A 14,516-nucleotide genomic window follows, 5' to 3' on the forward strand; every position below is an offset into this window, starting at 1 on the left:
ACAGCGTCATATCCAAGAAAATAACAATAACATGGGAACTAGGCAGGGTTGCCGCCTATCACCACTGATTTTGCTTTATCAATGGACCCCTTTGCCATTAGGATTTGGAGCAACCCAAAACTAAAGAGACTCACAGTGGGAAATCATGAATATAAGATTGCACTATATGCGGACGATTGTTTGTTTGTTTGTTTTATTACTTGTATTGCGCACCAGACCGGTAGGTATTAGGGCACACTGCATAAGAACATTTACAGCTTAGTTACACATGAAAATAGACACTTACATAATGCAATTTAGTTACACACAGGCAAATTATACACATACAGGATATATACAAACATGTGATTCAGAATAAGGGCTGAGAACAGGCACATGGGAACTTGGGAGAGTCGTTGTTCATAGGTGGTAGTCTGTAAGGTGTAGGAAACCGTCAGTAATATGACCAGCTAGGATATTTGCAGGATGGTAGGCCACTTAGTCTGGGTGTCATAGGCCGACCTAGAAGTCAGCGTCTTTAAGTCAATTTATTATGCTCCGACGGATGTTTTGGTACGAGTGATCTAATCTTAGTGGAGAGGGTAGCGAGTTCCACAGTTGGGCTGCGTTGACTTGGAAACTGCTACCTCCAACTCTGGCCAACTTAAATCTAGAGATGTATTGTTAACCTTGACTAAACCAAACACATTCCTGGGTCCCCTATGGGAGGAGATTGGGGAATTCGGGCGCGTCTCTGGGTTTAAGATCAATCTGGGCAAATCATCGGCGCTGGCAATGAATCTCACCAAAATGCAAAAGACAGAGCTTGGCCCCAGTTTACCAATCCCCTGGGCAGGGTCCGAGATTGAATACCTCGGGCGCAGATTCCCAATGACACTTCTCGCTTGTACCGAAGCAACTTCCCTCGGCTATGGGACGACTTCTGGAGAGACCTACAGCATTGGGAGAACCAAGAAACCTCCTGGTTCTGGCGAATTGCTGCTATAAAAATGAATCTTCACCCTAGATTGCTATACCAATGCACGGCACTCCCGGTAAACATCGCAGCGAGCGAATTGCGCATACTAGAGAGAAATATACTATAATTCGTCTGGGGGGGAGAACCCCAGAATAGCTAGGAAAATAATGCTTCGAGGGAGGGTCACGGGAGGACTGGGGGTCCCGGATGTGACTAGATACGCGCTTGCAGCGCAACTATCCCAAGCGTACACATGGACTCAATCCGCCAAACAGCCATTATGGAAGCAGCTTGAGGAGGCCTGGAGTCCGGTCCCCCCATCGGGGCTCCCCCACCTACCTTCTATCAGAGTCCAGACAAACCAGGGCCACCTCACTGCCACAATAGCTACTGTTAGCTGCTGTAAGACGGTGGCGCAGAAATGTGGCTGCAGAGGCTCTAGGGGCTGCTTATTCTTATTTGGAATAACTCTGAATTTACCACAGGTAATCCCCCACGCAGCTTCACACCGTGGAAGGAGAGAGGACTGAAAAAGCTGTCAGACTTCCTAGAAGAGGGCTCGCCCATAACGTTTGAAACAGAGAATCGCCCATAACGATGCACAGAGAAATTTGGGGTGGGGGAGGCATAGTGGTTCCACTACTCCCAGCTCTGACACTGGGTCTCTCACAAAAAGGTTAGGGAGAGAGGGGCTAGAGATCTAACTGCGCTGGAACTATCCTTAACATCAGCAGCTCCCAGGGGCAGGATCTCAACTCTCTATCGCCTTCTGCACAGATCGGATCTGGGGAAAAAAGAAAAGTACATGCTTGACTGGGAGCGGGACCTAGGCCGGGAGATTGAGGTGGAAGAATGGGGAAAAATATGGGGGAGGCTACACAAGAGCATGCAATGCATTACAAACAGGGAAGGAGGATATAAGCTCTGTTACAGGTACTATGTCACCCCAGCCCAACTGAATAAATCCAACCCTGAAATTCCCCCAAACTGCTGGAGAGGATGTACATCCAAGAGCACTCGATTCTATTTGGTGTGGTCCTGTCCTAAAGCAGAGATATACTACCGGGATGTGACAAACCACATAAAGGCAATCACCGGATTGGCATTCCCCTGGGATACTGGAATTATACTCTTGGGGGAAACAAGGGTAGGGGAATTCCCCCTAACAGGGTGGATCTCTCGGCTCTGCACACATCTCCTGTTAGCGGCTAAAGTAGCAATAGCTCGGCTTTTGAAACACTCTGAAGGCCCCTCGGTCCCACTGTGGTGGTTTAAGTGTTGGGAAATTGCTGTTGCTGAAAAGGTTACAGCCATCCGCACAGGAAACTTGAACTACTTTCTAAACACCTGGGCACCCTTCATGGATTATTCAGAACAATTCCCGGGCCTTAACAGAAGACCTCCATTAACCCAATGGCTACAAGGCTGAGCCGAATAGAAGGCTGAGGGGAACGAGGAGGGTGCAATGACTCATGCCGTGTATTTCTGCATCTGGCCACTTTATAGTGTTCGTATTGTTGCAATAGGCTATGCTACTGTCAATGGGCCTCATTACGGCTTTGGCAGTAGCCATGCCGCTATTGGCGGCATGGCTGCCTCCAAAACCGGGTCCGGGTTCCCTGAATGGGGAATTACTGGGCCATTCCGAGTTTGGAGGGCCCGGTAATTTCTCCCTCAGGGAACCCAGGCCCGGACCTTCCCCCATTCCCAATCGAGCCCCGATAGGGCTCAATGGGAATGTGTGCAGGGAGCTAACAACGGGCCGATTACGACTGGCCCTTTGTTAGCTCCCTGGTCCCCTCGCGGGACCCGGTAACGACACACGGTTTACCAGGCGTCTTTACCGGGGCCCGCGAGGGGACCTCGTAATCAGGCGGAATGGGTTTAACGGGTCCACATCCATTAGCGGCACCCGTTAACCCATTCCGCCAAGATTGTAATGAGGCCCAATGTGTGTCTACTTCGAAATAACCCAATAAAATGTTTAATTGAAAAAAAAAAGCTGTTCAAATTGATCTACAAAAAGTGACTTATGTCTATGTAGAGCGGTCCCTTTGTATTATCTTGGGGCTGTATATATGTGGTAATTGATCTATAAGTCAGCTAATTATACAGTGTTGGAGTTAAATACCGTGTTGTTGTTGGGTTGTCAAGACCACTGTGTTTCGGCCTGTATAGCAGCTGGAAGGTGCTGTGGTTACATCGGTCTTCATCAGGACATGAAATGAAAATGGTGTTTCATTCAATGGGATATCCTGTGGTCTAATTCTGAAAGGAAGGACAGACATGAATCTATAAGTGCTGGGTTCTATATCCAGGGCATATTGGAATCAGGCATTAATACTAGTTGATTTCTTAAAAAACCCTGGTGATGGGAACTTACTGTGCATTGTGAACTGATGCACGTCACAGAAGAATTCCGGAAGAGTATGACATCTGCAACACACAAGCAATAGTTTTAGTAATCAGTACAGATTAGTTGACATTACTAATCTAGTGGGCGAGATCATTGAATTACCTGCGAATAATGACTGGTATTTAACAAATTGTAGGGACCGCTTGGAAGTAGCGGGATGCTGTGGTACCTGTGCTGGTGAGCTGAAGGGGGTGCAGATGGGTGCTGTTGCGGGTGCTGGAGAAGTGAAGGGGAGGCATATGGGCTCTCTGGCGGGTGCTGTGGAAGTTAAGAGAATGCAGATGGGCGCTGGGGCGGGCGTTGGAGAAGTGAAGGAGATGCATATGGGATCTGTGTCAGGTGCTGGGGAAGTGACGGGGATACAGATGGGCTCTGTGGCGGGTGCTGGGGAAGTGAACGGGGTGCAGATGGGCGCTGTGGCAGGTGCTGGGGAAGTGAAGGGGATGCAGATGGGCTCTGTGGCGGGTGCTGAGGTAGTGAAAGGGGTGCAGATAGGCTCTGTCGGGTGCTGAGGAAGTGAAGGGGATGAAGAAAGGGGTCTGTGGCGTGTGCTGGGGAAATAAAGGGGGTGCAGATGGGGTTGTGGCGGGTGCTGGGGAATTGAAGGGGATGCAGATGGGCTCTGGAGTGGGTGCTGGGGAAGTGAATGGGATGCAGATGGGCACTGGGGAAGTGAATGGGATGCAGATGGGCTCTGGAGTGGGTGCTGGGGAAGTGAATGGGATGCAGATGGGCACTGGGGAAGTGAATGGGATGCAGATGGGCTCTGTGGCGGGTGCTGGGGAAGTGAAGGGGATGCAGATGGGCTCTGGAGTGGGTGCTGGGGAAGTGAATGGGATGCAGATGGGCTCTGTGGCGGGTGCTGGGGAAGTGAAGGGTAGGCAGATGGGCTCTGTGGAGGGTGCTGGGGAAGTGTAGTGGGGTGCAGTTTGGCTCTGTGGTGGGTGCTGGGGAAGTAAAGGGGAGGCAGATAGGCTCTGTGGAAGTGTAGGGGGGTGCTGTTGGGCTCTGTGGTGGGTGCTGGGGAAGTAAAGGGGGGGCATATGGGCTCTGTGGCGGGAGCTGGGGAAGTGTAGGGGATGCAGATGGGCTCAGTGGCGGGTGCTGGGGAAGTGAAGAGGGTGCAGATGGGCCCTGTGGTGGGTGCTGGGGGTCTGGGAGATTTTCTAAGGCAGCAGAGGGCCTGGCAGTCTGTCTCAGAGGTGCGGGAGGTGGTGCTTCGTTGCTGGAGACTCCCGGGAGTTGCAGGAGACTGCAGATTTGCTACAGTGGCATCATCCCTTTCTCCCACTCCCCGGCCTCTCCCCCCATTGCACAGGAGTGTAAATAAGTGTAAATGATGTATATGGTGCACTGTCAAAACGTGTACTTTCCTCTTGAGCCACCCCCATCAGCTGCTCACTATTCACTATGATTGTGAATCACCCTGCTAAGGTATTGCGCATCTCACCATTCTTATTCATTATGCGCAGTGTTTCTGATATAAGCATTCAGATTTATCTTCCAAAAATACAATTATAAGCTCTGCATGCCTGGCAGAAGGCCCCATGAAACAAAATACACCTTTGCACAGCCCTGTTTGCTTAAATGACAGCAGGCTGCATGCTGGGAATGCTGACACTTAAAGGACCATTTATAATGGGAGAAGTGAGACTACAACTCCCAGAAGCCAAAGCAGTACTGACTAAAATACCTGGAGTTGCTTAAGGTGAGCCTCATGACTCTCGACCACATGAAAACAACAGAGAATGCAACTCACATGACCTGGCTCTTGCCCAGCCACTTCCTTCCAGTGATCTTCGGTGGATTTATCTCCAGGGATCACGCATGTAGTTTCCCCTGTGATCTTGGCTGGATTCCTCTCCAGTGGTCTGGGGTGATTTCCCACCAGTGATCTTGGGTGGATTCCTCTCCAGTGATCTCGGGTGGATTTCCCTCCAGTGATCTTGAGTGGATTCCTCTCCTGTGATCTTGTGTGTATTTCTCCCCAGTGATCCCGGATGTAGTTCCCCCTGTGATCTTGGGTGGATTTCTCTCCAGTGATCACGTATTTAGTGCCCCCTGTGATCTTCGGTGGATTTATCTCCAGGGATCACGAATGTAGTCTCCTCTGTGATCTTGGCTGGATTCCTCTCCAGTGATCTTAGGTGGATTTCCCTCCAGTAATCTTGAGTGGATTCCTCTCCCGTGATCTTGGGTGTATTTCTCCCCAGTGATCCCGGATGTAGTTCCCCCTGTGATCTTGAGTGGATTCCTCTGCAATGATCTTGGAAAGATTTCACCCTAGTGATCGGGGATGGATTCTTCTCCAGTGATCTTAGGTGGATTTCCCTCCAGTGATCTTGGGTGTATTCATAGCTCTCAACTCACACGCTTTTGGCGGGTGTCACCCGCCTTGTAAACAGCTGACTCACCCGCCAAGCCTCATGCACGCCCATTCGTTTCAATGGGCCACTCACCCGCCAAAAATAAAATCGGGTGTTTTCACCCGCCTTTGCGACATAAATGGTTGAGAGCTATGGTGTATTTCTCCCCAGTGATCCCGGATGTAGTTCCCCCTGTGATCTTGAGTGGATTCCTCTGCAATGATCTTGGAAAGATTTCACCCTAGTGATCGGGGATGGATTCTTCTCCAGTGATCTTAGGTGGATTTCCCTCCAGTAATCTTGAGTGGATTTCCCTCCAGTGATCTTGGGTGGATTTCTCCCCAGTGATCCCGGATGTAGTTCCCCCTGTGATCTTGGGTGGATTCCTCTGCAATGATCTTGGAAGGATTTCACCCTAGTGATCGGGGATGGATTCTTCTCCAGTGATCTTAGGTGGATTTCCCTCCAGTAATCTTGAGTGGATTTCCCTCCAGTGATCTTGGGTGGATTTCTCCCCAGTGATCCCGGATGTAGTTCCCCCTGTGATCTTGGGTGGATTCCTCTGCAATGATCTTGGAAGGATTTCACCCTAGTGATCGGGGATGGATTCTTCTCCAGGGCTGTCTTGCAGAAGTGTCCGGTGGGAGGGATCCCAGCTGTTCACGGAAGCTGCTTTGGAGGCGCGGGTATCACGAGACACCGGAACACGCGACACTGATCTCCGACACATGCGCAGAATCGGGACCTGCCGGATTGGGCTATTTCCCCAACAATTGGCCTACTTACAGTCTATTTGTGCGAGCAATTACGGGATGTTTCGGGTTGGAGGTTTTTGGGGGTATTTTGGGCTACTTTTCACGGACATGAACTGAAAATGAGGTGCAAGTGTAATACACATATATGCTATAGAGCAGTTCGTTTCGTTTTAAAGTGCTTACCTTGTATGCAAAGTGTCTAAAAAAGGGAGCCACATTTAAAATCAGCACTGCTCCCGCAGCACCCCCATTTCCACGCTATGGCTGGGACACACACACAGCTTAGCCCGGGCTGCAGCCAGCCTGACCTTGCAAGCACATTACTTTTCTCACCAGTAGGCCCTTTCTTATATATGACCCCCAAAAGCATCATTTAACCAGAACAAATGTACCCAGTTCCACATCAGTCAAGGTAGATGGACTAAAGCCCCCTCTAGAGACTTGCCCACACCCATGATTTCTACCAGCTTGACATGGGGGGTGGTTGCTTACGTCAATGGTCCAATGTACTTTCAAGAAGTGAAAACAAGCCACTGTGCAGAGGAGCCTAGAAGTCCAGGAACAAAATGGCTCACCCTACTTCTCAGCTAGTGCCCCCCAGTGCTGCCACCAAAACTGCACTGTTGTTGCACTGGCCCTACCCCAGTCCCACATGACACTCAGTGCACCACAGACTTGTGTACAGCCATAGCTCTCAACTCGCACGCTTTTGGCGGGTGTCACCCGCCTTGTAAAGGGCTGACTCACCCGCCAAGCCTCCTGCACGCCCATTCATTCCAATGGGCGTCTCACCCGCCAAAAACAAAATCGGATGATTTCACCCGCCTTTGCGACACAAACGGTTGAGAGCTATGGTACAGCACACGTTAAGCGGGCGGATGCCCGTCACAGAACCAACACCAACCCACAGCCCTGCTGCCAGTCACTGAAGTCATTTCTAGCGCACCCCGTGGGAAGTCGCGCCTGAGCTCTCGAGCGAAGACGGAACACAGCGAGAGGCAGTCATTTTCCAGGAAGCGCCATTGTGAGGAGAGGATGCGGGGAGCATGAAGGATGCCACAGCAGCCCCGGCGCTCCTCCTGACATTGGCCTAGCACCAGCTTGCAGCTACCTCATCTGCCTTGCAGCTCCCATCCCACTCAGATGACCACCTGCCTCCATAAAGGACAGTAATAAACTGTGGTGTGCCAGTCCTTTGTAAGAACGAGTCCCTCCTGTTATGTCGTAAAGAAAGAGTGTGCATGCGCGAGCCTCGTTCTGGCCACGCATGCGCAGATTGAATAAAGACGTCCCGTACGGCAGTTGCCGCCGGGACCTCAGATGCAACACACGCATCTCTGTGTCTCTGTGAATGAATGCGTGTGCATGCGTGTATGAGGCAGCCGAGGCACGGGTTTAGCCTGCAACATTGGCAACGAGGAACGGCTGCCACGAGGAGGAGGATCGGTGCGCTTGAGTGCATCAATCTCATACTCCATCCGACGCAGTCCGGACCCGACACGATAGCGGGCGGCCATTTTGTTTTGGCACATGGTGTAGTTGCGGCCCGCAATGGTGCTCGTGCACTAACCACATGCTGTGAAACATCAGAAAATTAATTTTTGGAATCCTCGTGGCTCCCCCACTGTGGAGGGCCGCAAATTTTGTCTGTAAGGGCTCCCCTTCTCCAAATGGTGGAGAGGATGCCTGCCAAGCTGGGGATCACAGTCTCAGGAGCTGACTGAAGGTGAGGGCACACCACAGGTCACCACCCATACGTCCAGGTCGGCAGTAGACCCGAAGAGAACAGGTTTGTGGCCTCGACTCTGAAGTGAGGTGCCTATGCGACCTGCCAAGATGGGCGACAGCGACAGTGAAACAGCTGCACCGGTAAGGATGGCTCGGAGACAGCAGGGCCGTTAGCGCCATGCAGGAGTTTGATACCTCAGGCCCACCCTCTAAACTGGGCCCCAAGTGGCTCATCTGGATAAAGAAATTGGATATGTTTTTCAGGGCGACAGGGGAGGACGATGACGATGCTAAGGTTGCCACATTATTATATTCGGCAGGCATCGAAGTGCTGCGCATATACGAGTCTTTGAACCTCCAAGTGGTGACGTATGCTACTGTCAAAACTGCACTCCAGAACCACTTTATCCCACTGTCCAACTTTGATTTCGACAGGTTCGTGATGTGTGGGGAGAGACAACACGATGATGAACCGTTGGACCAATTCTGTGCACGCCTGCGTCAACTCTCTAGCACGTGCAGGTGGGACAATGAGCAGGTAATGATAAGCAACCAAGTCATATAGGGATGCAGCTCCAGCAAGCTAAGGAGGCAGATCCTGAGAGAGCCAGGCATGACACTAACGCAAATCCTGGACAATGGCAGAGTGTATGAGCTCACTGAGAGTAGAGGCGCAAAAATGGACGCTGCTGTACGCCCGTGCAAAGAAGAAGATGCATTCACCATAGGGAAGTCCTCCCCAGCGAAAACACGCTGGAGCCAGAAGCGCCAAGAAGCATCTTCCACTCAAGTCTCCCAGCTGTGTGCCAGTACTGGGGGTATGACTTGCCACACACTGAAGACTACCCAGCAAAATCGAGGGTATGTGGGAGGTGCAACACACCTGGCCGCTATGCGAGGATGTGCCGTGCGGCAGCTCCTGTAACAACGCACAGAGGACCTGCAAGAGCTAGTGGTGGCGGTTTCAGGAAACTGCGAAGAGTTGCAGCGTTGGAACAGGCTGCTCAAAGGCTCAACATTGCAGAAGAAGAGGAGGATGATGAAGAGATCTTCTTTATTTCAAACCTTGTCACAGGAACCAAGAGGAGAAGACAGCCCACTTGTGTCGTGGACATCCAAGGTGCCCCCACACAGGTACTGATCGACACAGGGGCCTCCGTGTGTGTGTTGGCCACGGAACACTACAAGGCAATCCCTGGCCCACCGCCGCTGGACAAATCCAAGGCGAGAATATACACATTCGGTGGCGATACACCTTTGCCGATACTGGGTGTTTTTGTTGCACCTGTGACACATGGCCCAAAGGCCATCAAGGCGCGATTTTATGTCACTGACGTCAGTCACATTCACTTCTGAGTTGCGCCGCATCGGAGGCCCTGGACATTGTTCATTTTACACTTGCGGTATATCAAACTGATATTGAACAACTTTACAGCAAGTTCACAAGCATCTTCCAAGGGGTGGGCAAGCTAAAGGCGGACCCAGTACGCCTCCACATTGATGAAACTATAAGACCCACGGAACTCAAACACCGAAGAATCCCTTTCCACCTCCGATCACAAGTAGAGAAAGAACTACAATCGCTCATCGAGATGGACTTTTGGGCTGCGGTGGTCACCTGGGCCCTGACCGCACGAGCATTCCTGGTTGCAGGAGCCACAGATACAGGTTTGCTCTTTGAAGGGCTGCCTCACTCCGTTCTCTCCCCCAGTCAGGAGCGCAGTGCACAGACCGGCAGTAGCTGAGGCTGTTCCTCTCTCTCTCGCCCCCAGCCTTGAAACTTGCCGTCGAGCAGTCAGTCAGCATTGCGCAGCAGGGCCTCCCAATCCCCCGCCCCTGTCACCACAAGCACCCTGCCCCAGCCACGCCACATACCTCCAGCCCCTTGCCGGGGCTCACCACCAGCAAGGATTACACTGCAAAGACCGCCACGCCACTCACCGCACCCCCGGCGGTTAGTCCCCCTACCATTTTCACTCTGCACGGGAGCCACTCAAGCGCACCACACCCAGGCAGCATCATGAGGTCCATCCAACTCCTCGTCACCAGTTGTTGTATGCTCAGGGACCCTGGCCATTACCGGGTCCCGGGTAGGCTGTTGCAGTAAAACACACGAGACTGCACGCTCATATCAGTGGTTGCTTGTTTAACTGGCGAACAGGCAGCCGTGCGCACCTCTATTCAATACATCATGTGTAACACACGTGTCATTAACCACCTGCTTTTACCATACGCCCAGGAGGGGCTTAGGGCCTAACAGTCATCAAACCTGTCAACCTATCAAATGAAAAGGTTGGAAGAAGAGGCAGATGCCTTGATGATAGTTGAAGATAAAGGGCAAAAGCGGGTAAAATGAAGGATCTCTTCCCCGTCTTGGTGAAGAATAAAGGGGGTGTAACCCTAAACTACTGGAGGATGATTTTGATAATCTCACGTCTACGATTGAGATGCAAATTGAGGGGGAATGGAGAGATTTGTGGACACAAAGTGGAGAGAATGAACTTGGGGCCGATTCATGGAACAAACGTGCGCCGAAAATCTACGCGCAAGCAGGCGCAAGCAGGCGCAAGCAGGCGCAAGCTGAAAAAAACAGGCACACGCGCACGCGTGCGATTCATGGAAGTCCCTGCGCGTGTTTTCCTCGGGATGTGCGCCAAACCCGTGCATGGTGCACACGTCACTGCAACATCCCGAAAGCTGTGCGCGACGCGCACAGTGAAAGCGCACAACCTCGGCGCATACACTAGAAAGTGGGCGGAACACGGGGCGGAACGCGCGGAATGGGGAACAACTCGCGAAAATAAGGGCGTAACTGGGGATGTACTGCAGGGAAGCAGACGGAACGCCCACACGCACCCGAACCACATGTATTCATGGAATCGAATAGGGCAAAGCCACGCACAGCGAAAGACACGCACAAGCCGAAACACGTCCGCCACACGAAGGCAGGCGGTAGCGTCCCTGCGCATTACAAAAGTGGCAACATACAGCAATAGTGCCTGTGCGAGCGGGGCACGTGTTTTTCGGGGTTGCGCGGGAAGTTACACACGCGATTGAGCGGGGTACGTGTATTCCGGGGGTGCGCGGGAAGTCCAAACGCGATCGGGCCTGGGGGAGCGGGCTACGTGTATCTCAGGGGTTCGCGTGAACTTTTTCACGCGATCGGGCCTGGGGGAGCGGGCTATGTGTATCTCAGGGGTTCGCGTGAACTTCATCACGCGATCGGGCCTGGGGGAGCGGGCTACGTGTATCTCAGGGGTTCGGGTGAACTTTTTCACGCGATCGGGCCTGGGGGAGCGGGCTAGGTGTATCTCAGGGGTTCGCGTGAACTTTTTCACGCGATCGGGCCTGGGGGAGCGGGCTACGTGTATTTCAGGGGTTCGCGTCAACGTTTACACGCGATCGGGCCTGGGGGAGCGGGCTACGTGTATTCCAGGGGTTCACGTGAACTTTTTCATGCGATCGGGCCTGGGGGAGCGGGCTACGTGTATTTCAGGGGTTCACGCGATCGGGCCTGGGGGAGCGGGCTACTTGTATTTCAGGGGTTCGCGTGAACTTTCTCACACGATCGGGCCTGGGGGAGCGGGGTACCACTCATCGTCTGCCTTGCGTGTAGAAGAACGCGTAGCCAACACCCGCTGTGAAGTAATAGTGTGTGAACCCCAACGGATGGAAAACACACGCACCGCACGAAAAGCACGTACAGAACAGTGTAAAGGCACGCGGGATCTCCAAGCCCTGCCAGGGCAACGGCCGTGCGCAAAACGTCACAGACGCGCTTACGCTGTAAGGGCCTTTGGTCCAATGAAATCGCATACGCGTGCTGACGCGCTTACGCGCTAAGGGCCTTTCCTCGATTTTCACGCTGACGTGCAGGATTTTCACGTGCCAAATCACTCCGTATCAAGCTGGCCACGCGAAAACACACAGAAGACCACGCTCCTGCTCAGAAGGCCGAATTACTGCCCCCCAGTGCCCCAAGCAGCCTCCCACGTGCCATCTGCTGCTGCCTGCCTGCCTGCCTGCTGCCACCGTGCCCTGCCATTTGGTGCCTGCACATCAGCTATCTGCAGGGGTCCAGTTGCTGTGTCCACCCCTGCTGGAACAGAAGACTCCTGACTCAGATAACATCGCTCCACAGCCCAGCCCCAGGACCCAGTTGCCCACCCACTCCTGCCCCTGGGGTTGCCATGTCGGGCACATCCACATCTGGCACCAGTGGCAACCCCCGGCCAGAGGGGCAGAGGGGCACCAGCTTCACTGCCACCGAAGTTGGTGTCCTGGTGGAGCAAGTCCTGGGGCAGTATGATGCCCTCTTCGCACCGTCCCGCGCCAACAAGGAAGGACGGGAGAGGATCTGGGCCGACTGTGTGGTTGCCATCAACGTGGAGGGGGTGGCAACCCGCACCATCCAGAAGGTCAAGAAACGCTGGGAAGACTTGAGGTCCAGGACCCTCATAAAGGCCCGGCGCCTCGTGGAGGGGGGCCAGGGCTGCATGAGTTCCATCCAGATGAGGGTCCTGGAACGCGTACACCCAGCGCTCCACGCCCAGGTCCTTGAGAGGGAGACCCGTCTGGAGTTGAGCGCTAAGTGTCCAAGCATTGCTGTGTGAGACAGGGCATGTTGCAGTGTGCTGGTTGTCTGATACTTGCCTGTATGTGTGACATAGGCCATGTACGCATGTATGTGTGCAGGGACATCATGGTAATGCATGTGCGACCAGCAATGTGTGAACCGCACGGTTGTTGCATGTGTTTAAATGCGACATGGGGAGCCCTATGCAGATTGTACACATGAGAGCATGGCAGTCTCTGTTCCTGGACATGGGTGGAGGTGAGGGATGGGTGCTGATGCCAGGTACATATATGGTGTCCATGCCTGTGTGCCTGACATGCGTGTCTGTGACTTGTGAATGCCATGGATGCATGACACATGTCTGTGACAATGTACGGATTCACTGATGCAGCCTAGTCATCCTTGTATCCACTGTGATTGGGGTGTACGGGGCCAGATGGATGTGACTGAGGTGAAGTGTGTGCATGTGATAGGCATGACCCATGATGCATGTGAGTTCCATTACATTGTATGTTTCGCGAGTCCATTGGACATGTATGGGAATGTCCATGGCATGCACCATGACTGTCACTGTGTGTGTTTTGCCTGGACTGACACATGTGTTGTGGAGGGACATGATGGAAGTGTACTTTGACAGTGGCACTCATCTGCTATTGCTTCCTGTCTAGGGGACCATTGTACAGTACCCTGATGCTTGTGTTCTATGTCTCCCTCTACGCAGCGGCTAGTGAAGAAGAGGGCGGAGACGGCGCTGTGGAGCAAGGCGGGGGGATGCCCCCACGGCTGCAGCGGAAGGGGTGGGTGAGCCCTCACAGGGGCCTGCTACGGCAGAAGACGGTGAGGAGCCATCCAGGTTGGTGGTTTCCACAGAGGAGGAGGAGGCCGCCACTGAGGCGCACATGGGGCCTGGTGGGGGCATCCCTGCTGGTGCAAGTGGTGCAGTCCAGGGGCAGGGGCAGGAGGCAGCACAGGTCACCGTGGAGGGGCCTGTGCATGTCGCTGTCCCTGACCCTGTGGGTGCACCACCATGCACCAGCAGGGATGCCCCGTCCCAGGCCCGTCCGCAGGTAGAGGGGATGTCCATGTCATCTGACTCCCCTCCACCTGCGGACGAGGGGACCCCTGGCCGTATGGAGAAGGTCCTGATTGGGGTCGCGATGCGCACGGCTGTGATTCGTGATGCCGTGCGTGCTTCCCAGGAGGAGCACGCACGTCATCACGAAGAGCACCATGCCGACGTGGCCCGATTGGGATCGTCCATGTTCGGGGGTTTCCTGCATGTGTCGGCCAATCTGGCGGCCCTCTCCTCCTCTGTGGAGACGATACGCCAGTCGTTCTCCTTGCCGTCTTCCGGCCCAGATGCCACCAGGGCCCCCTGTGGACCTGCCCTGACCAATGCAGCCAGCTCGGTGGGGATCCCATCCCTGCCACAGTCGGGAGTCAGAGGTCCAGCAGGGGTGGACACCACAGCAACTGTACCCCAGCAGATGGAGAATGTGCCGGCATCATCAGGCAGGGCACGTGCACGACGGCGTCGGTGGATTCCATCAGCCTGGATGCCGTCGTGCTGGCAGAGGCAGTGGCGTCGGAGGCAGCAGCGGAGTCAACGTGGGAGGCATCATGGCTCGGGGCCATCAACATCGGAGGGGCAGGCATCGGCCGGAGGGCAGGAGGACCCAGGACGGGAAGTGTCTTCCGTGTGGCAGCGGTTGGGCCA

The 14,516-nt window shown here is 53.6% G+C and overlaps 1 protein-coding gene across 1 annotated transcript in view; it reads right to left on the reverse strand.

Moving 5' to 3' along the window:
- Positions 1 to 6,419, reverse strand: part of LOC138489364 (zinc finger protein 551-like) — a 71,870-nt gene extending 65,451 nt beyond the window's left edge. The window contains exons 1-3 of the mRNA XM_069617082.1: positions 5,134 to 6,419; positions 3,342 to 3,394; positions 3,090 to 3,226 (exon numbers count right to left, since the gene is read on the reverse strand). The gene's annotated coding sequence lies outside the window, so the exon portion shown is untranslated. The remainder of the gene's footprint in view (positions 1 to 3,089; positions 3,227 to 3,341; positions 3,395 to 5,133) is intronic.
- Positions 6,420 to 14,516: the final 8,097 nt, after the last annotated feature.

Source organism: Ambystoma mexicanum, chromosome 9, assembly GCF_040938575.1.
Source record: "Ambystoma mexicanum isolate Mex_15411 chromosome 9, UKY_AmexF1_1, whole genome shotgun sequence".
Taxonomy (NCBI): domain Eukaryota; kingdom Metazoa; phylum Chordata; class Amphibia; order Caudata; family Ambystomatidae; genus Ambystoma; species Ambystoma mexicanum.